Source organism: Cetorhinus maximus, chromosome 14 (assembly GCF_964194155.1).
Source record: "Cetorhinus maximus chromosome 14, sCetMax3.hap1.1, whole genome shotgun sequence".
NCBI lineage: Eukaryota > Metazoa > Chordata > Chondrichthyes > Lamniformes > Cetorhinidae > Cetorhinus > Cetorhinus maximus.
In genome coordinates this window covers 1,380,772-1,404,723 of record NC_135892.1, presented here as the reverse complement: position 1 = coordinate 1,404,723, position 23,952 = coordinate 1,380,772, and the positions used below count along the sequence as shown (strand labels likewise).

Here is a 23,952-nt window from a genome sequence, read left to right as displayed (position 1 = left end):
GTTAAAAAATGCAAGCTTTCCACATTTAATCAGCTAGCCCACATTTTAACTGCCTGCAGTCTCGATTGTCTCAGCTGGAAGTTGAGGTATTGGGATGAAACATTTTTAAAGTGCTGCTAACAAAACACAACACATGGTTCATGAAATTGATACTAAATGCTCTACATATTCCTGTAATACATGAGATAATTCTGGAAATAACAGTTTTATTTGAATACATTCATGGAAAAAAGGTACAGCCATATTTCTATTATTTTGCACTTTGTTTGAATGTACTCTTAAACAGGTATGCCTGCAAACTAGCCGATTATAGAAGCAGCAGTATTTAGAATAAGAGTGACCTCCACTGGCTGCAGGTTCTTACTGCTACACTGTACTCCAATACTACACACCTGCTCCAGTCACATGGAGTCTCCTCTCTGCTTATGCATGGTTTTGTTTTGCCCAAATCAATGCACGCTCAGTCTTACAAGGTCCCTTTGTAAAGTAAAAATGCCTTAACTCTTAAGATTTTACAAAGTCAAGGATAGGTGTCAAACAATTTGGAAAATGTTCACATTAATATAAATCAGCAAAAAAAACCTGTTTTAGATGCCTTCGGTAAAACGGAACAATGACTCTCAATGAAGAGGAAGCAGTGGCATGCACCTCTGAACAAAAGGGAATAAGTGGTCTTTACATGGAGTGCAGCTGGTTATTAAGACTCACTCCTTCGTACATTATGCCTTTCATCCCCACTCAACCACAAAATGATTTTGCTTTAGAAACTGCTATAGCTGCAAAAGATTTACAATGAATGAATCCTTAATAATAAAGTGTTGCGATCTATCTCCTTCCCCATGATTTATAATACAATAAACATCAAATTCTATTAACACTTAGGCAGTAAGATGCTTTGGTTAAGAAACTGGAATATGAAAGAACTCAATTTTCCCCCTAGTTTCAGTATCATAATAATGAAATGAGTACATATAAATGTGCTAAGAGTATCTATTTACCTCTTTTAGAGGTTGCATTTATTAATCTGTAAAGTTTATTAAGAAGGGTCATTGCTATGCCAAGCAGAGCCCAGTGTCTTACTTTCTCTTTTCAACCAAGTGCTGTGTCTAGCCAATAGAACAGGCTCCCTAGTTCTCATTCTGCATTCATAACATGCTACATTTGCACAATGTATCACTCAAAGGCTTCTGAATAGAAGGCCTTAATACTCATGTAAACAACTGCAAACCAATTACTTAATGAATCAGGCCCACACATAATGAGGTGCCACACAAAGAGCTATAAATGCATTTTTGCACCAAAGCCTCTGCTTTAAACCAAAATCCCTCAGCTGTACTTTGGGCTTAACTGACATTTCATTATTGTTGCCTGGGCTTCAGAAGATACTCCTTTCTGGGAGGGGTTTGAGTGGAACGGGAATCTGGCTGGGTCAGCTCTTTGATTCTAAAATAAGCTCACTGACAAGAGTAAGGCAAATTGGTGGGGGGAGGGAGTGACGGGTGGTGTATCACTGGCGCACACCACCCTTATGTTTACGTTCAAGTGCTAAGCTTCAAGACTACTCGTAGAACCAATAAAGCACAAGAAATGACTGTAATAAGTGGAATCTTCATCTGCCAGCACCCAAGATATGTCCCCATTTGCTGATCATGAAAAGGAAGTAAGCACCTGCCTTTTCCCCAAACTCTGATTGCTAATCTCTTCCCTTGGAGATGAGTGTCAAGTGCCAAGCACCATGTACTGCTACTCCATCTGTCAAAAGGTCTGCTACTCTTCCAAAAACACTGAAGTGTGACCACAGACAGCTGACTTTAAATTTAGACGCTGTAAGGAAATATGGGTTAAGAAGGTGTTTGGAGAAACCTGTTTTTACAGTCTGATGGGCATGCTGTTTATTCTTTTGTCCAATTTACAACCACTTTGATTAGTTTTTAACATTGAGCCTTTGGTAGACTACATTTAACTTCTTAGCTCTGATAGGTCACAGTTACATTCATTCCTCTAACTACATTAGCAAAGAGGGCCATGCACAGACTTGAATGCTGTCAATAAGGTCATTAAGTTTTGAGGTGTGCAGGATGGGCCACTAACCTAGAGACAACAGGAGCTTGCGGCGAGACTGAAGACAGAGGTAACAGGGACCAAACACTATGCTTGTATGCGTTATGAATGTTACTGGAGGGAGTACAGGAGAAAACATGATCGGATGAATTCTGCTGCAAATTTCTGTTTGTGGGGTATACCCAGGGGGCTTGGAATCACACTCAGTGTAGTGGATTCAACTGCAAGCACCTGGAGCGTGAAAAAGAAGGAATGCGGAACAGGAGTCCTACACGAAAGGAACGCTGGGATAATATAATTCTCAATTGTAACTTTTAAACTACAGCTCAAATATTATAATATATTAAGTCCAATGTATACCACAAAAAAACTAGCGCTTTTACCTGTACTGTATCAATTTTGTATATTTGGAAAGAGTCCAAAAAAGGCTGTAACATGCACAGATCAAAAACCTTAAGTGAGTTGTAATCACAAAGTGCACTTTCCTCCAATGGCTCAGTTTGCCCCTGCCTACCCCTTAAAATAGAGCTTCACAACTAGTGATCAAATTACAGCCATTGTAACATTGCCCAACAGAGAATCAAAAGATTCAACATGTTTTGAACCTTTAGAGGCACATCAAAGCCCATTTACTAACAACATATCTGTACAAGTAAATTCAAAGCATATTAAGTAAGGATGAGGACTTTGCTTTATATCTATATTAAATTCAGTTAGGTTACACTTCTGGTAAAGGAGTGCACTCACTATGAACAGATTGGGTCAGGTGACCTCCGTGCTCAATTCCCCACTCTTCCTTCAAGTGAAGCTTCACGCTGGATGCACAGTTGTACCAAATTTATCCTTATATCTAAATGTCAGCATTTTAGTAAAACACGTCTACGCAGCTCCAAAGTTGCCTCAGCACATTTATCCACTTAATAGTTGAGTTTTCCGTACAAAAAAAAGTCCCAATTTAATCTCCAATTTCGCAGAATCACAGTGCAGAAGAGGCCATTCGGCCCATCGAGTCTGCACCGACACATGAGAAACACCTGACCTACCTACCTAATCCCATTTACCAGCATTTGGCCCATAGCCTTGAATGTTATGACGTGCCAAGTGCTCATCTAGGTACTTTTTAAAGGATGTGAGGCAACCCGCCTCCACCACTCTCCCGGGCAGTGCATTCCAGACCGTCACCACCCTCTGGGTAAAAAAGTTTTTCCTCACATCCCCCCTAAACCTCCTGCCCCTCACCTTGAACTTATGTCCCCTCATGACTGACCCTTCAACTAAGGGGAACACTATCCACCCTGTCTATGCCCCTCATAATCTTGTACACCTTGATCAGGTCGCCCCTCAGTCTTCTCTGCTCCAACGAAAACAACGCAAGTCTATCCAACCTCTCTTCATAACTTAAATGTTTCATCCCAGGCAACATCCTGCTGAATCTCCTCTGCACCCCCTCCAGTGCAATCACATCCTTCCTATAATGTGGCGACCAGTACTGCACACAGTACTCCAGCTGTGGCCTCACCAAGGTTCTATACAACTCCAACATGACCTCCCTACTTTTGTAATCTATGCTTCGATTGATAAAGGCAAGTGTCCCATATGCCTTTTTCACCACCCCACTAACATGCCCCTCTGCCTTCGGAGATCAATGGACACACACGCCAAGGTCCCTTTGTTCCTCAGAACTTCCTAGTGTCATGTTGTTCATTGAATACTTCCTTGTCAAATTACTCCTTCCAAAGTGTATCACCTCACACTTTTCAGGGTTAAATTCCATCTGCCACTTACCTGCCCATTTGACCATCCCGTCTATATCTTCCTGTAGACCAAGACACTCAACCTCACAGTTAACCACCTGGCCAATCTTTGTGTCATCCGCAACCTTACTAATCCTACCCCCCACATAGTCATCTATGTTGTTTATATAAATGGCAAATAATAGGGGGCCCAGCACAGATCCCTGTGGTACACCACTGGACACTGGCTTCCAGTCACTAAAGCATCCTTCTGTCATCACCCTCTGTCTCTGACAACTAAGCCAATTTTGAATCCACCTTATCAAATTACCCTGTATCCCATATGCATTTGCCTTCTTTATAAGTCTCCCATGTGGGACCTTGTCAAAGGCTTTGCTGAAATCCATATAAACTACATCAACTGTGCTACCCTCATCTACACACCTGGTCACCTCCTCAAAAAATTCAATCAAATTTGTTAGGCATGACCTCCCTCTGACAAAGCCATGCTGATTATCCCTGATCAAACCTTGCCTCTTCAAGTGGAGATAGATTCTCTCTTTCAGAATTTTCTCCAATAGTTTCCCTACCACTGACATGAGACTCACTGGCCTGTAGTTCCCTGGCTTATCTCTACAGCTCTTCTTAAATAGCAGAGCCACATTAGCTGTTCTCCAGTCCTCTGGCACCTCCCCCATGGCCAGAGAGGAATTAAAAATTTGGGTCAGAGCCCCTGCGATCTCCTCCCTCAGCAGTCTAGGACACAAATCATCCGGACCTGGAGATTTGTCCACTTTTAAGCCTGCGAACACCTCCAATACCTTGTCACTCCCTATATCAATTTGCTCGAGAACCTAACAGTCTCTCTCCCCAAGTTCGATACCTTCATCCTCATTCTCTTGGGTGAAGACGGATGAAAAGTATTTGTTCAACACTCTACCAATGTCCTCTGGCTCCACCCATAGACTGCGCCCTTGGTCCATAATGGGCCCTTCTCTTTCCCTGGTTATCCTCTTCCCATTGATATACTTATAGAATATCTTGGGATTTTCCCTACTTTTACCAGCTAGAGCTTTCTCATATCCCCTCTTTGCTCTCTTAATTGCTTTCTTAAGCTCCACACTGTACTTTCTGTACTCCACTAATGCCTCCTCTGATTTGCTTCCCTTGTACCTGCTAAAAGCCTCTCTTCTTTCTCATCATATCCTGAATATCCCTGGTCACCCATGGTTCTCTGGGCTTGTTACTCCTTCCTATCACCCTAGAGGGAACATGTTGACCCTGTACCCTCCCCATTTCCTTTTTGAATGCCCCCCACTGCTCCTCTGTAGATTTCCCCACAAGTAGCTGTTCCCAGTCTACCTTGGCCAGATCCTGCCTTATTTTACTAAAATCCACTCTCCACCAATCCAAAACATTTTTTGCAACTTGTCTATTTCTTTGTCCATAACAAGCTTAAATTATACCATGTTGTGGTCGCTATCACTAAAATGCTCGCCCACCACCACCTCAGCCACCTGTCTGGCTTCATTCCCCAGAATTAGGTCCAGCACTGCGCCGTCCCTTGTTGGACCCTCTACATATTGACCTAAAAGGTTCTCTTGTACACATATCACGAAATCCACTCCGTCCAAGCCCTTAACACTATGTCTATCCCAATTAATGTTGGGAAAGTTGAAATCGCCTAACATAATTACCCTATTGTTATTCTTTTTAGGCACCTCCGCAAATTGTGCACATATTTGCTCCTCAACTTCCCGCTGACTATCTGGGGGTCTATAATAAACACCTAACAATGTGCCTGCCCCTTTTTTATTCCTAAGCTCCACCCACAAAGCTTCATTCGATGCCCACTCCAAGATATCATCTATCCTTACTGCAGTAACTGACTCCTTAACTAATAATGCAATGCCTCCTCCTCTTTTACCCCCTCCCCTGAAGATTCTATATCCCAGAATGTTGAGCTGCCAATCCTGCCCCTCCCTCAACCACGTCTCAGTGATGGCTACTATCACAATTCCACATGTCAATCCTTACCCTTAACTCATCCGTTTTGCCTGTAATACTCCTTGCATTAAAGTAGAGGCCATCCAGCCTTGCCTTACTCCCTTGAAACTTAATGCAGTTATACTCCCTCTGCCTTGATTGTTTTACTGAATTTTACTGAATTTGTGTTCAGAGAGTTGAACTCAGCTAGGGCAGCAATAGTAAAACAATTTATCTCCATGCTTCTGGGTTAACAGAAGAAAATTGTTCAGGATTCCTGCTCTTCCTTGCTATCCAGTGAGCAGCACTGCAATAATAAGTACATGTGGACATAAGGTAATGGCAGGTGGTGAAAACTTCCACAGTTGAATAGCCTGTTAACATTCATTGCTAAGGCTCACATATGAATAATAGGCAGTTGATCAAGGTACCAGAAGGAGACAAATGGAACCATATCCCCACAAGGGAGTTAAGATCTTCAGTAAAAAGAGAAGGGAAATAAAAGAAAAAATATGTACACTTTAATATTGTTTCAATTTCATAGAGACAGTATATCCTTACTCCTGCTGTAGACTAAGTCAAAACACTACACAAATCAAGTCTATCCACTGGAGGTTATCTCCCTACAAATTGCAGCCTTCTTATTAGACTCCATATAGCTTTTCAATTATTGTAGAAGACAACAATTAAAATGTTACCGTGGTTACATGCCATCTTTAATTCTATGCTTCAAAGAAATGCCAATCAGAAAGTAGTCATTATTAATAATTAGGTGAATGCTGAGAAATTGTTGCTACCAATGTTAAACACCATTTACAACTTTGAATAAAATCTTTGTGGGTCAACAACAAAAGGATTCTGGTCCTATGACAACCTGTTACAATAGGCAAAAGGAATTTTAACCCACTCGAAACAGTAGGGGGTTTTGTCAATGATTAAGCTTTCTTTTGCACCTGAAAATACATATAGCAAAATATTAATACCTTTTGCAGGAAATAAATTCAAGATATGTCATCAATAGTAAAATGTGACTCACTTAATCAATGTAAAAAAAAAATGAGTGACCGAGGCCTGAGCAAATATAACTAAGTTATGTATTGCTACCCAAATAATATGCTACATTTTTGAATTTATTTTTCACTGCAAAAATAAATGTAAATATCATTTGAATATTTGTATCTTGACCTGTGTTACTTTCTGAATGGCAGAGCACAGGGATCTACACTCTCACTGCCGATGACCATCTTTGAGACGTTTAACATGCAATCCTTTTTTTTTTAACTTGCACCGGTCTGTGAAAACATGAAGGACCATGAGGGAAGTTAGGATCAGCAAGTGAGACACAGCTGAGACGCAGAACACAGTGCTGTGGGACTGGGAAGGGATGCAGAATTGTACAATTAAAACCCACTGAACTTTGAAAGAAGTAGGTGCTTATTGTTTAATAGTGCTAGAAACATGGATCACTGTGATGGTAGTTATTGTGAAGCTAACCTTCTCCTGGATCTGAATTTCAATCAAACGGCTTTACCTAGCACAAATGTTTAGTTCAGTAAGAGAATTAGAATGAGTCTTTTAAAGCACCATTTTAAAAATATGATTTACAGCTAAATTTTTGTTCATGGCATACTTCAATAACTTGGATTTAGGACTAAATTTGCTGACAGTGTTAAAATACAAGGCATAGTGGCTCATCTGAAGGGACAGCCCTGTAATCTCTGCCACCCTCTTTGCATGTGGAGATCATTAGGCTTGGTATGTGCCCAGCAAAAACTCCAAGATATAAAGTGAAATTTATTATGACAGACTTCCACATCATTTGCACGTGATTGAAATGTGTTCTATTTCACTGGAAACTTCCAGAACCAACTGGGGAGACTCCCAGAAATGCACATGAAGTGTAAATAGGGCAATACCTCAGGCCATATCTCCTATTTCTTTTCACCAATAAAAACAAACTATATTTCAATAGTGCTGCATTATACATAAACTGACCCAGGAATAAGTTAGTTTCTTGACAGTATTAAACAATAAGCGCCTACACTCCTCTCAAGGCTCAGCAGATTTAAATACAGTTCTTCACTCCTCCCAGCCCTACTGTACTCCACATACAGGGAGTTGGACACAGGAAAATTGGTCCCATAAAGTGATCTTATGCTTAGAAGGAATGACTTTTCTTTCCAGAATTATTTAATTTTCATGTGCTTATATAAATATTATTCAATCAGCTGAATCAGAAATCACTGGAGGTAGCTGAAATCAGTTTGTGCACTTTGATAAACATGTTTTCTGGCACTTGCTAGTTGCTGATTGGGGGGCTGCTTCCAATAAAAGTGACAGTTGGTTGATTTTGAAGCTGGTGATTGGTTTGTTTTTTGGTTGTTACTGCTCCTTAATTGGAGCTTTCCTACCTCCTTGGTACATAGTAAATGACTAACACTTTGAAGGTGTGATATACATTTCCCATGCATCACTGACATATTCTAGATGCAAGACACACAATTATATACGTTAAGTAACTGTCAATTGTATAGCGATAGTATTGCTATAGTTGGGCCTTTTCCCAAACAAGTTTAATCTTTGTTATGCAGTTACCACAAGCTGACTGAGTCCCCTATGAACTGAAATCTGTGTCCTTATGTGTGTCGCGAGTAGGATAGCGGGTCATGGATCTAACAATTAACTATTGCATATTGCACTGTAGATCACAAAGGATATTGCATTCTCCTGTCCACTCCTAAACACTGTTATTCAACCATTTAAATTTAAAGATAGAGGAAGTAACAGAGCAAACAACGGAGAAGGAAGCAGGGTCAATTAAGTATCATAGAAAGGAACATTGGATTAAAAAAGAAAAAAAGAAACAGTAATGAAGAAGAACTTGCATTTACATAGCATTTTGACGATTACCAGACCTCTCAAAGTGCTTTACAACCAATGAGGTACTTTGAAATGTAGTCACTGCTGTGTAGGAAATGTAGCAGCCAATTTGAGCACAGCAAGCTCCCATAAACATTGTAATAATGACCAGATAATTCATTTTTTCTGATGTTGGTTGAGTGATAAATATTGGCCAGGACACTGGGGTAACTCCCCTGCTTTTCTTCAAAATAGTGCCATGGCACCATTGACATCCGACTGAGAGGGCAGATGGGGCCTTGATTTAACATTGCATCTGAAAAATAGCATGTCCAATAGTGCAGCACCCCCTTAGTACTGTATTGGATTGTCAGCTTTGATTTTCGTGCTCTAGTCATAGGGCAGAATCGTCCCAGATTTGCATTATGTGCGGTAGCAGGCGGGTAAAACGTTTTACCCGCTGGCTGCAATGGTGGGTTTTCACGTCATATTGTCCCAAACCCGCCATATTATTTATGCACTCCCGGGAAACATGCCATTTCCATGACGGGAGGGCTCTCATTCGCCCTCCTGCCAACACCCCGCCGCTGCATCACGCCGGGCGCCATATTTAAAGTCCAGCTGCAAGCACACATCTCAGTGCTCCCAGACCACCACTGCTGCACGGAAGACATGGCTCTGAAACTGAAGACGACTGCAGACCCCAGGTTCAGCGACACATCCCTTGAACGCCGTACAGGGACACATCCCTTGAACGTAAGATGCCGTGGAGGCCCGTTATAATGCGCACTACCCCCACTCTGGCCGCAGGATGGGCAGCAACAGCATTAACCCGGCTTGGGAGGTGGTGGCAGCGGTGGTCAGCGCCAATGTCCTTCAAAAGGAGACAGTCATCCAGTACCGCAAGAGGATGAATGATCTCCTCTATTCCACTAAGGTAAGTCACTCTTCTTATCACTCTCAACACATACACACTCACAAGCCCATCACATATCCACAGGGCCCTCACTCACTGCCGGTTCAAGGGACATCACCATTCACTCTCTCACACACACACCGTCACTGTCCTCATCTCATCCATGGGACCACTCACCACCCACACAAGCCAGGCATACTTATCATCTGGCCTGGCAGGCATCCTGCTTACACTTTCTCCATATCTATTCATGCAGGACAAGCTGGCACACAACAAGAGAGAGGTTGCAACCTGGTGGTGGAATGCCCAAAATTAAGGTCCTCATGGACTTTGAAAACAGAGCAATCCAGCTGGCCGGTGAGGATCTGGACCGGTCCTGTGCTGATGGTGAGGTCAGCGCTGCTCTACCAAGTGTGGGGCCAGCAGTGCAACATCCATTAGATAACCATGCTGTGAGTGATGTGTCCTGTTTCACAGGCTACTGCCATGCACTAATTATCTCTCCTTGCTTTTGCAGGCACATCTGAAAAACAGCTGACGAAGTCCACAATCCAGGGCCTCCAAACAAGCCCCAAAGAACCTCTGAAGAGGAATCCGGAGGCACCCTCCCTGACTTCCTGTCACAGCGCTCACCCACACTCTCCACCAGCGCAGAGACACACACCTTGGTGGAACCTAGCTTTAGAATAGCCCCGGATCACAATCTGATGAGCACATTGCACCATCCAATCCACAGCAGGCAGAGGCAGGGACTTGCCAGGTTTCAGGCACTCGGAGGACTGCTGGAGGCCAGAACTTTGCTGAGTCCAGGTCAGATGATGAGCCTCTGGACTCGGTCATGTCACAGTTGCTGGAACTGCAAAGGCAAACTCAGGAACATCAGGAAGGGATGTCCACTGCACTCCTCAGATTGCAAGGCACGATGGGGGAGCTTTCACTTGGAGGTGATAACACTGGCATGCCAACACACTGAGGTCAACACTGGTAGGATGGCGGCCGCCATGAAGACCTTAGTCCAGGATGTCGCTCCTGCACTGCTGTGCGGGCTGAATTCAATCGCTGATACCACAGTTGGCTTCCAAAAGTGTGTTTGCGAGAGGGATGCTGGGCAGCTCGATCCCAATCTAGCTACCCCTACTCCTCATGGAGTGAGCATGGAGCCCCCGGGCACGCATAGGGAAGAGGATCAGCAGGAGCACACTCCGGGCCCATCCATCCAGGTGACTCAGAGGGTGTCTGGCCCATCCGACTCCCCTTTGCTGTGACCTCAGCAGCTCCAGCTCCACAGGCCGAAGAGGGTGCAACTGCCTCACAGCAGAACCCTGAAAGCAAGCCAGAGCCCCTCCAAGTCTCAGCCTTTCAGAGGATGCCTGCTAAGTTCATCACAGACAGGGCGTCGCAGTCAGCTGGTTGCCTCCACCTTCACTGTGGATGGCCAGGGAGCACCAAGACAGAGCGGCAGGGTTAGGAAAGTTAAGCAGAATTAGTTGCACAGCCTGGGCACGGGTGTTAATCACTTGTACATACTGTACACTATTGTCAATAAACTCCCAAGAATGTCTCCCTGCCTATGGATCCTTGTTCTGATGAGCAGTGTTCTTGTCACTCAGATGTGAAACCTTTCTGCACAAGATAAAGGCAGGTGTCTCAGCCCAGGGCCTCTTCCCTGTGCTCTGTGCAGCCTTCAGTGCAAAGTGATGGTCCGGTCTCACACTCCCTGGAACCATTACTGATGCCTGCACCTAGGTGGTGCTTGTTATTGCTGCCAGAATGTAGTGGGCAGGCATCACAGAGTTCTCTCATTCTCACGGTATGCTCACAGCACCCTTAAGAAGGGGCTGACCCCCCTCTCTTCAGCATCTGTGACCACTGATACTGCACCCCTGAAGGGCTTGGGTGCTGAAGGTGGACAAAGGATCAGATGCTTCTAAAGTATGACTCTGATCACAGAGCGCAAGCGATCTGCCCTCTCCCCAGGCTAGAGCCAGATATTCTTGGAGACTCTGTGAAGATCTATGGAATGTCCTCACTGCATGTCGTCATCATCCTCCTGCAATCGAGCGACTATTAGGGCCTCCACTGCATCTCCATGACAGGAGCATTATCACAGAGGGTATTCGCGCTGCCATAAGCCAGACTGGAGTCAAACGTTCACAGACGCAATGTGAGGATCTATGGGGTCACCTCACTGCATATCATCATCATCCTCCACAAATCTAGCAGCTACGAGAGCCTCCCGAGCACACCAGCCTCGTCTAGCCAGTGTGAGGGCGTCATCCCTGTCATCGTCACCACCGAGGACCTCCTCACCCTCATCCCCATCAGCGTCTTCTTCAGCTCCTTCATCTCCTCCTCAGCTAGCTCATCTCCCCGTTGGAGTGCCAGGTTGTAAAGAGCGCAGCAGGTGATGACGACGTGTGACACCCTCTGCGTATTGCAGGGCTCCACCAGACTGGTCCAGGCACCAGAACCTCATCTTCAGCATCCTGATGGTTTGCTCCACCAAGTTGCGAGTTGCTGCATGAGCCTCATTATAGCGTCGCTCTGCTACAGTCTGAGGCCACCGCACAGGCGACATCAGCCACAGCCTCTGCGGGTAGCCCTTGTCTCCGAGAAGCAATCCCTGCAGCTTCAGTGGATCCTGGGAGACTCCAGGGATCTGTGGCCGACTGGGAACATAGGCACCGTGCACATTCCCTGGAAACCGTGCGCACACCTGCAGGATGCGTTTCTGGTGGTCACACACCAGCTGCACATTCAGCAAGTGGAAGTCCTTGCGCTTGATGCAGTCCATCATGTGTTGCGACGGAGATCTTGGAGGACCACGAGTGCAGCTGATCACATCCTGCGCCTGTGGGGAACCAGAGATCTGGGCAAATCCAATTGCTCTTGCATCCTGACTGTCCTGGTCCTGGGCGAAATGCACAAAGTTGTGTGTCCTTGCGAAGGTGGCATCTGTGACCTCATGGATGTATTTACGGGTGGAGGCTTATGATATCCCACAGAGGTCACCTGTGGAGCCCTGAAAGGAGCCACTGGCATAGAAATTGAGCACCGCTATCACTTTCACGGCCACTGGCAGTGGATGCCCTCCATATCCCCGTGGCACCAAATCTTTCAGTAGCTGGCAGATGTGACCGACCAGTTCCCTAAACAAGCACAGTCTTTGGCGACACTGGTTCTTGGTCTTCTGCAGGAATGAAAGGCGGCGTCTACAGACCTTGGGTGTCGATGGCTCGCTGTGGTTCTTGGGTGGCGTGTACGGGAGCTCCAGCCGCCCCTTCCTCTTGAGGTTGCTGCTCCTGCCTCTGCGCAACCAGGAGCCTCAGTCGCTCTCTCTTCTGTCGTCTTTGAGCTCTGTAGACCATCAGGCATCCAGCTAGTTCACCAGGCTCCGTGATCCTGATGCACTCCTCCTGCAGGGTGAAAGAGAGAGATATATGGTTAGCATGGATGTGCTAAGAACCTGTCCTGGTTAAGTATGATGCACCCTTAACACTTCCCGGAGAGTGCTGGCCACCACTTGGATGGCCAGAGATTAGTGCATTGCAAGGCTGCCCTGTTAGTTTGAACCATGGGGGATACTGGTGCAAGCCGGGATGCTAGCATTGCAAGGGTTGCAATGCCTCCAGCTGTGACTGCTCCATGGCCAGCTATAGTGAGGATATTGTACAACGTGTGCAGTCGTCCAACTATTCTGCAGTCCACTAGAATGGTCAATAATTTGCAGTCTGTGCCGGGGAGGTGGTGTGTGTGTGTATGTGTGTGTGTATGTATGTGTATGTGTGTGTGTGTGTGTGTGTGTATGTATGTGTGTGTGTATGTATGTGTGTGTGTATGTATGTGTGTGTGTGTGTGTGTGTGGTGGTGGTGGTGGCAGAGAGCTCTGGAGCGCTTGGTGGCACTTTGATGCCTTTGCATTGCTTGAATGTGCAGATAACCTAGAAGCCCAACTCCAATCATTTCAATGTAGCTGCGCCTGAACTGTCTCAGTTGCAGAGGAATGATCACTTTATACAGGTTTCCCTAATACATGGCCACTTCCCTCGCCCACCACCCTCCCCACCCTGAATGTTTGTGCGCTTTTTCAACAGCAGGGCTGCCCTTGGCAACCCACCACCTCAACGACAGGATTGCCCTTAACCGCTCCTCTCTCCCCCCACCTCACCACCGGTCACCCAAATGGCAGGGCTGCCCTTAACCCTGACCCCATTGAAGCTTGAAGTCCAACAGGTGACCCTGGTGAGCCATGCACAACGTTGCTGTGTACTCACCTCCAAGTTCCCCTCAAAGTGCTGGCCACCAGGTGCATGCCTTTTAGGTGCTGTTGTGAAACATGTCAGTGTCTTTTCCTGCTGACATGGATGGATGATTCCAGTGGGCTGGCCTGATAATGATACACTGATGTAATATAATGAGGTTCCTGACGTCCGATGGTGGGAAACGTGGCCCGCCATCGGCAGGCTGAGCAGACAATCGTGAACTGGTTTCCCAGCGTCCTATTACCGATCACACCATGCTGTCTGCTCATGTCACCGATCACACCCGACGCCAACAGGCACGGAAAATCCTGCCCATAGAGTGGGACTTGAACCTGGAACCTTGTGACTCAGAGGTGAAAGTATTATCAACTGAGCCGTGACTGACACTGTAAAGAAAAGTACACAAAGTGAAATTTTAAAAAAACCTAGGAACAATTTACTATCTGAAAGAGTAAAACTCTACAGTTTCAATTGTTTCCTTTCTGGGCTTCCAAGGTTGAATGGCACGTGAGGGCCATAAACCATCCCAATCATAGGTCCTTACGCTGTGAAATACCAGCCCTGTCTGTCTGCAGCAGGCTTAATTCATATTTACACCCCAAATCCAGCTATTTCTTGACACTCATTGGAAGTTAAAGGTGAGCTTCTGTTTTTTGCAAGACTAAATGTGAAGCAGCACAAATTGTCCATCATTTTATGGCAATTCTCAACTCATGGCGTCGCCACAAATTGCTGGGTTTTGTGCACTGATATTGCCATGCAGTATAAACTCACCATTATCTTTCCAACTCAATAAGAATCATGCATGTCCATTTGAAAACTTCAGCACCTAGGTTAGAGATTCTGTTAGTAATTATCTTTCTGATAATGAGCCTATAGAGTAAAAGAAAAATCCCTGCAACCATTTTCTCCCTTGCCCTCATTCCTGAAGATGTTGATTCCTTGCTTGGGACAGTTCTATAAGTGCTTGTCCCCTTCTGGGATCCCACATAACTTACTGAGTATACGATCAGATCACAGGAGGCAGGACTGCACCAAATGTTTATCAAAGTATATTTAGGGATTGACTGTGCACTTAGTTTATCAATTACAATATAATTAACAGAAATGTAGTTGATAGCAGGGAATCAATTGCTCAAAATGTTTCTCCTGATTAACTCAGTATTGCAGGAAAAACAATTCATTTCAAGATCAGGATTCACATTACTTTCCTACGAATGATGATAATGCTTTATCCTAAAGGAAACATTGCTGTAAAGCCACATTTTACTTCCAGTTTAGTTGGATTTCGAGTACCTGTGAGCTGATCCCTGGTAATTATCTTACAAGGTTCATTTTATGTATTCCTTTGGTTGAAACATAGGCCTAGTAAAAAACATAGGTCTTCAATCCTGAGCCCATATCAGGGAATCAGATTTGGGGATAGGAACCTACTTTGATCTTCTCCCTTACCATCATTCAGGGTCCCAAACATAAAAATTTATTTGTACGTCTTCCAATTTAGAATATTCTACTTGTTGCTCATGATGCAGTCTCCTGTACATTCTGGAGACCAACTGCAGATTTGCATTTGTGGAACAGCCTTGTCCGGTCTGCAAGTATGACCCTGGGCCTCCAGTTGCTTATCATTTTCATTAACTGTCCCATTCTGACAACTCTGTATTGGTCTCCTATATTGTTATGAAGATGTTCAATGGAAGCTTGAAGAACAGCACCGCACCTTTTTATTAGGTACTTCATTCCCTTCCAGACTTATTGAGTTAAACAATTTTAGCTCATAACCACTGGTTGCATTTTTCAGACAGCAGCTGTTGATGATTCTTCTAATATCATTTGCACCTCTTCCAGATGTCTTTTATTTCTTTGCGTGTTCCATTGTCACCCACTTTCTTGTTCTTGTATCATCCCTTTTGTCATTTAATATCTCCTGCTTTCCGCCCTATCACAGATCTTCCTTTTTGTTCTTTCCCTTTTCCCTGCCTCTGTACTTGCTTAAAACCTGTTCCTTCTCGAACTTTTTCCAGTCCTGATGAAAGGTCATCGAACTGAAATGTTAATGTCATTCCCCTCTCCATAGATGCTGCCTGACCTGAGTATTTCTAGCATTCCTGTGTTTATTGGGAATGTAATTGTCAGTACAGCTCCCAGTAGTAATTTCCTCAGAATCTGACTTAAACTGCAGTTAAAAAAAAAGTTGCTTAAATTTGCAACAGGGAAGCTTCACATTGCCACAATCAAATTTATTTACCAAGACCCTGACAAAAATTGGATTTTACAATGCAAAGTCCAAATGAACATACGCATTGGAGGTGGAACACACCTACTATTCTAGAATTGGAAAAAATGTTCAGTATATGTTGTCCCATAAGCAAACAAAGGTAAACTGTTCAGTACTGACGACATTTCACTAGTCCTTTGGAGACTAATGATTTATTTTTTTTATTCTTAAATTCACTCAGTAATCTACATAACAGCCAAGTTCACTTTAGTGGTGGGAGGCAGTTATAACAGCTTATTAATTTTATTCCACAAGTATCCTCAAAGATGTTGCGTGCAGGTGGTGACCCACATAAATGTAACTCCTTGACTTGGACTTGTGTAATTTTCCACCTGTGAATTCTGATCCAAGCCTAAAACATTCCATTTATTATGTCTTTGCTTATGTGGAAATAGAGGGGTAGAAATTCATCTTGAGCATTACCCAGAAACATGCAGTAATGCGGAGACTGGTAGCTATACGCTCTACCGATATTCAGTTTCACTGAAATCAATGGAACTCAATAACAGGCAGCCAAAGGAAAGTTGCCTGTTTTGCAGTCATTAATGCCCAAAATGAATTTTTATCTTGCAGTTTTGTTAACCCTATCATGCTAGTCAACTTTTAAATATTAGCAGTACCTTACAAATGATCATATTTCCAGCCATGTTCACGTATTAGGAACATGGGAACAGAAGCAAGCCATTTAGCCCCTTGAGCCTATTCAGCCATTTAATGAGATCATGCCTAATCTGTGGCCTAGCTCCATATAACAGCCATTGCCCCATATCCCTTAATAAATTTGGTTGACAAAAATCTATCACTCAGATTTAAAATTTACAATTCGCCCAGCATCAACTTCTGTTTGCAGAAGAGTGTTCCAACCTCTGCCACCCTTTTGCATCTGGAAGTGTTTCCGAGCTTCATTCCTGGTAGCCTAAAATTATAGCCAGGCCTATCTGCTAGTCCTAGATTTCCCAACTAGCAGAAACAGTTTCTGTCTGTATACCCTGTCCATTCCCCTTAGTTTCTGATAAGTCAAATCAAATCACCCTTCACCTTATAAATTCTAGGGAATACAATCCTCGTGTGTGAAATCTCTCCTCATAATTTAATGGTATCATTCTAGTAAATTTGCACCCCATTCTCTCCACATCCTTCCTAAGCCATGGTGTCCAGAACCGCTTGTAGTAAGGTGTGGTCTAACCAGGTATAGCCTAGCATGACTTCTAACCCCTTATATTCTAAATAAAGGCTTGCATTCCATTGGCCTTTTTGATCATTTTTTTGCACCTGTCCATGACATTTTAATGATCTATGCACATGGACCCTTAGGTCTCTCTGGATCTGAACTACTTCTCGCCTTTCACAATTTAGAACACACACTAAGCTATCTTGTTTTAGCCCAAATGGATGACTACACATTTGCCTAAATTGAAATACGTTTACTAAAAATTTTTGCCCATTCATTTAATCTAGTCATATCTCATTGTAATTTATGCTTCCATCTCGGTAACAGAGAATGCTAATGAAGGCAGTGCAGTTGATGTTGTGTATATAGATTTCAAAAGCACCACACATTGGGCTCGTTAACAAAATTGAAGCCCGCAGAATAAAAGAAGCAGAAGCAACATGGATACAAAATTGGCTAAAGGATAGAAAACAGACAATTGTGGTGAATGACCGTTTTTCGACCTGAAGGGAGGTATACATTGGTGTTCCTCAGGGTTCAGTATGAGGACCACTGCTGTTTTTGATATGCATGAATAATGACTTGGACCTGGGCACAATTTTGAAATCTGCAGGTTAAATGAAACCTCGAAGTGTTGTAAAAAGTGATGTGGAATGAAATACAATACAGAAAAGTGTGAAATGATATATTCTGGTTGGAAGAATGATGAGGGATAAAACATTCTAATTTTGCAATTTTATAGGGGGTGCAAGAAGAGGAGACCTGGAAGTATTTGTGCACAATCTTTGAAGGTGGTAGGACAGGTTAACAAAAGAGTTAATAAAGCATATGAGATCTCAAATTTTCTAAATCGAGGCAAAGTAGGCGAAAGCCAGCAAGTTATGCAAAGCCCATAAAAAACGTTTGTTTGGCCCCAGCTGCAATATTAAGTCCAATTCTGGACACCTCATTTTAGGAAAGACATGTAGGCTTTGGAGAGGATACAGAAGAGATTTATAGAACAGGGATGAAGATCCCAATTATGTAGACGGACTGGAGAAGCTGGTTTGTTCTCCTTGGAGCAGAGCAGGTGAAGGAGAGATTTAATGAAGGTGTTTAAAACTGTGAAGGGTTTCAATAGGGTAAATAAAGAGAAACTGTTTCCAATGGCTGAATGGTTGATAACCAGAGGGTATAGCATTTAGGTGATTGACAAAATAACCAGAGGCAAGATGAGGAAAAGCTTTTATCACACAACAAATGGTTAGGATTTGGAAGAACTAACTGATTGGGTGGTGGATACAGATTCAGAGCAGAAGCGTGGCACCAACTGGATTGCTCTATAAAAGACCAAATGATAGGCCAAATGACCTCCTTCTATTTTGCACTATTTTATGATTCTATCTACACTGTTTACAATGCCATCTATCTTTCTGTCACTGGCAAATTTGGATATGTGGCTTTTTATCCCATCATCTGCATCGTTAATAAATATAGTGACTGGTGCAGGCCGCAACACAGATCCCTGTGGGACACCAATAGTCACATACTGCCAATTTGAGTACCTGCCCACTTTCCCAACTCTCTGTCTTTTGCCACTCAGACAATCTCCTAAGCAGGTCAATAATTTGTCTTCAATTCCACAAGCTTTAACTTTAGCTAAGTCTCTATTGAGCAATTTTATCAAATGCATTCTGGAAGTCAATATAAACAACATGTATAGATGTTCCCCTCCACTATTTTAGTCACTTCTTCAAACAATTCAAATGTGTCAGGCGTGACCTATCCTTTACAAATCCACGCTTTCCTACTCTGTTTTTGACAAATTTCTAGTATACTCAATGAGAAAGGATTGGATATTTTAAGATAGGTTGGAGAACTGTCAAGATTTAGATGAAGCATGGCAATTAAATAGTTTGAGGGAAAGAGAGGAGCCACATTGGGGACCACTGATATAGTGAAATAAACCAGCAGTTGCACAGAACACAACATGAGTGGTTTATCTTCTGCAAACCACATTTGTTCTGTTCTGCTTAATTTCATTTTTACTTTTATTAGACCAGTTTCGGGCTGACTTACTGACTGATTCACTGCAGGGCTGCAGGGTGGCACTGGAAGCACTGTGGCACTTATGATGAAGATGTTGAAGCATTCAAAAAAATTTTTTTTTAATGATATTTGTAACATCAGATTAAATCAATAGAACACATTTTGTGTCGCATGTGTTTTGTGAACAATAATCCATGTCCTCCCCAAGCAACAACAATGACAACACGAACTGCCAGTTCTGTGGACGCCCATTCTGATCTTGCATCAAACTCTTCAATCACGAAAGGATCCAAATATCAGACAGTTAAGTCACTTCCAGCTCGGACATACTCAAATACCACCATTTCATGTTCCACTCGTGGCTCAGTGGAAAAACAAAGGACTAAATATGATCAGCTGTCTGCACTCCATGTCATATAAAAATATATAAGATATTGGTGCATTTCTTGTGACAGTGCTAACAGTGTGTAAAAGTAAACATTGCTTTATGCTAGGTAATGTCTGAGATATTGGGTGGGATTTTCTGCACCCGCCTGGATCTTCCAGTCCCGCCGCAAGCCAATGGACTTCTGGCAGGGGCGCTGCCTCGCCCCATGGCAGGACTCACAGGGCCAGAAAATCCCAGCCATTATCCTGGCCACTGATTTACAATGGTTGAATAAACTGAGTTGTATTTTTATTGCACAGTATATTCTGGGAGTAAAGAGGTCTTGTGGTGCAGTTGTCCCTGCCTCTGGGCCAGAAGCTCCGGGTTCAAGTCCACCCTCAGGACTTGATGGCCACTGAAGGTGCGTTCGGAATGTGGCCAAACAGGTTGATTATCAGCCTGTAAATCCTTCCAATATGCCTGATGGCAGGCGGTAAAGAGCAGGAGAGTTTCCTGGTCAGCCATACTCCAGAAGGCAATACTATTGTGGAGGGGAGTTCTCCTGGCCACTTATTATCCCTCAATCAATTGGGGAGATGGTAGCATAGTAGTAATGTCACTGGAGTAGTAATCCAGAGGCCTAAACTAGTGCTTTTGGGACATGGGTTCAAATCCCACCATGGCAGCTGGTAAAATTTAAATTCAATTAATTAATCTGGAATAGAAAGCTAGTCTCAGTAACGGTGACCATGACAACTATCATCAATTGTTGTAGAAACCCATGTGGTTCACCAACATCCTTTAGGGAGAGGTGTCAGCTGTGGCTCAGTTCATAGCACCCTCACCTTTGAATCAGAAGGTTGTGGGTTCATGTCCCACTCCCGGAAACCAAGAACTGTGAATGTACCCGAAAGAGTTACATGCGTTCTGTTGATAACTCGAAAGAGAAACATCCTTTAGGGAAGAAATTGTCCCTATAGGAAAGGAAATCGTCCCTATAGGAAAGGAAATCTGCCATCCTTACCTTGTCTGGCCAATATATGACTCCAGTCCCACTGCAATGTGGTGACTCTTAACTGCCCTTTGAAATGGCCTAGCAAGTTCAAGGGCAATTATGGATGGGCAACAAATGCTGGTCTTGCTGGTGATGCCCACATTCCATGAAAGAATAAAGAAAAAAAAACATTAAATGATTATGTGATATTACCAGATTCTTTCATGGGATGTGGGGTGTGGCCAGCAAGACCAGCATCAAGTAATTGTTGCCTTAAGGAACTTGCTGTGTGCAAACTGGCTGCCATGTTTTCTCTATTACAACTGTGATGACTACACTGCAACACTAATTCATCGGCTGCAAAGCACTCTGGAGTGTCCTCGGGTTGGGAAAGGTAACATATAAATGCAAATCATTCTTTTCAGCAACTTACAGTAATTGTCACCAATGTTAACCTTGGGCAGTGAAGTGTTTTCTTGCACAGGCAACAATCAGTGAATAAAATCTTATAAGAAAAATGACTACTATTTAAGAGTGATCCAAAAGGCAAGGCCATTGTGGGCAAAGCAATTGAAGCTTCTAGAAAAGTTCTCAAAAAGTCAAGATCTTTAAAATGTTAAAATTCAGCTGTTATGTTCCTCCCTGCATTTAACTTCTAAGATCTTTCTGTCAAACTCTTCCATTGTCTGGTTACCCAGTAACCCTACTGGGAGCAGCTGTATACACTCACTTGCGGTTTACCAGGAAGTCAATGGAGTCTGGACATAAAATGCCCTGGCTGCACAATACCTGGTTTCACTACAAACTTTTGCTAAAAGTGTGAAAGTTGCCAGCTGCCTTTTACCCCAACAATCTAATCAACCAAACTCTTCAGAAATAGAAACAGTATTTTCCTGAATAGGACCAGTTGTCAGACATGTACTCTCCAATTGTCAACAGGACACAAAAAGAAAGAATGAATTCTTTCAGAGACCTTGGAAGGCCATTATTGACTTACAAAGAGGTGCCAGGTTTAATGATGCTGTATTAAAGTTTACATGTAAATAAAGTATACTAAATAGAAAGCTATAAGAAGCACAAGTGGGTTTGAGCTAATAATTCAAAAGGAATGAAGCCAAGAATGACATATATAGATTATGCGTATAAAGGTAAAGTAAATGATTATGCTTATGAAGTATAAAGTAAACCTTAGTTAACAGTTTACACTAAGTGTTCTATTTATATGATTTCTTCACAAATCACAATTAAAAAATATTACTTTTCCAAAGGACGAATGTGCTCAATGATTAACACAATACAGTTAGTCTGCTGAGCCCTCTCATATGTGCACAGAGATTAGGTTGACAAACTGCTGCTTTCTGAAGAGAGGGTTTGGTTGCTGCTGTATTCTGTTTGAATGACCATTCCCTACCTCCAATGAGCTTGCTGCTCCACATAAAATGAGGTTGGTTGCTTTCACTGTCAGCCAGACAGCTGCTTTCAGCAATGGCACAACTAGTGCCTGAAGACTGCTTACCTCATGGATGCAAGATCTTGTTAAGATGAACAGGATCAATTTAGATTATGATAAGGAGACTGAAATCTTATGATTTATCAGACTCTTTTCAGGCTGAAAGTAATGGCATATATACAGTAGGTAAGACTTTTTAAAATGGAAGCTTTAGTGGTTTTATTTTTACAATTCTCTTATTAATTGCAGGATTAATATTTCAATGACTTGCTAAGTGAAATACATTAGATTTTGTCTTATTTTTCATCACTGTAACAGACATTTTCAGTTTTATAGAGCAGTGTTAAAAACTGATAGTTTACATAGTAATATGATTTGGGGATAGGGTTGAAAAGTGGATGACTGGTTACCAAGATAGTGTATACAAGATAGGAAGGTAAATTCACTCACGCCAACTTCCCACAAGGAAGCCATGCTCAAAGGCAGCGTGGGTGGTTGTCAGACCTGTCCTAACAGAGCTACAACGTTGTAGCCTCAGTTTTCCAACTCATACATCCTTTGAGCGCAGTTCCCTGCTGGGAGTACTTAATTTGCCTTCATGTCTACTGCCAGGCCCTTTTGAAGTAGTCAACTCTGACTATAATTGGTACAGAGCCTGTTTAGAATCTGGTTCACTAGTATAGAAAGAGTTAAATATGAAACTTAAGCACTGGAAATGCTAACAAAATAATAGCAGTCACAAGTTTGAAATATAATTCTACGAACATATGATTGGGAATAAAAGAGCCAGGTTCAGCAGAAAAATTATAACCTTGAGGCCAGCTAAAGATTTGTTCTGATTTGTCCTTACTGATTGTAGGTGAGATTTGCTCTTAATCATGCAAGGTTGTATTTTTAGAAGAGTACAAGATTTTTAAAAAGGAACAAAAATTGAGCAGTGCCAACTTTTCCCACTAGATGTCAGAGGTACATTTGTCGATGCAGGTGGAGAATTCACTGAAAATTAACAACAGTGAAAAATAACTCCCATAGGGTATTGGTTAAAAAACAAAATTGAATGTGGCGTAACGAAAGATAAACTTCAGTCTACTGAATTGCCTCACAGTTTTAAAAATTGTAAAGGAAGAAAATCTCTTTAAAAAGTGACATATCTATATGCTTTACCATATCCCGAAGCCATTCTTTGTATTTTTATGCTCTACAATTGCTTACTAGGTTTGAAGCAGACATTTTGTGTAGGAATCACTTCCAGTGACACCATGAAATAGGACAGTAGATTCTCAGCAGTGCTTCTCATTCATGCAATTACTGGAGTTCAACCTTACAATGTCACTGCAGGGGTATTACATACAATGTCTGCTCAGAGCACTGGTAAATGCAGAGGTATCATCTTTCATAACATTCAGCACAGTGGCAATTCAGTAGAGTTTGCTTACCCTTTAAAGCTGAATGGCAGTCTGATGTGGTGTGCTCGCAGTGTGATGTATACCACACATAAAGGCTTTCGGGATTTTTCAGTGATAAATCAGCCAAATACACAAGGTGTCACAGCACACCAAAAACATAAACATAGTTAAAAGTGGAAAACCGTGTCTGCACAAGGTAGGTTGTATAATCTCAGGGGATTAAAGTAGTGCTCTTTGCTTTGATTCTCCAGTGAAAGTATAGCATGTGCCATTATTGTCAAACTGTATTCTCACTTCCATTGTTGTAAATTTCTCCTAAGAGAGAGATATGCTTGTGTATTTGTTCTAAAAGATTGTATTGAGGCATACAATGCAAGTACTTCCTTCCCCAAATAAAATGTCATTTCCTTTCAATGTATCCACAAGCAAAACTCAAGTTTC

General features: G+C 42.8%; 1 protein-coding gene across 6 annotated transcripts in view; it reads right to left on the bottom strand.

Moving 5' to 3' along the window:
• Positions 1-23,952, bottom strand: part of kiz (kizuna centrosomal protein) — a 203,923-nt gene that overhangs the window by 40,314 nt on the left and 139,657 nt on the right. The window contains exons 13-14 of one of the 6 annotated variants that reach the window (XR_013578638.1): positions 22,556-22,779; positions 21,616-22,264 (exon numbers count right to left, since the gene is read on the bottom strand). The exons of 4 other annotated variants lie outside the window; for them this stretch is intronic. The gene's annotated coding sequence lies outside the window, so the exon portion shown is untranslated. Of the gene's footprint in view, positions 1-21,615; positions 22,265-22,555; positions 22,780-23,952 lie in introns of those variants that run through there. One more of the 6 variants, XR_013578637.1, reaches the window with a different exon arrangement.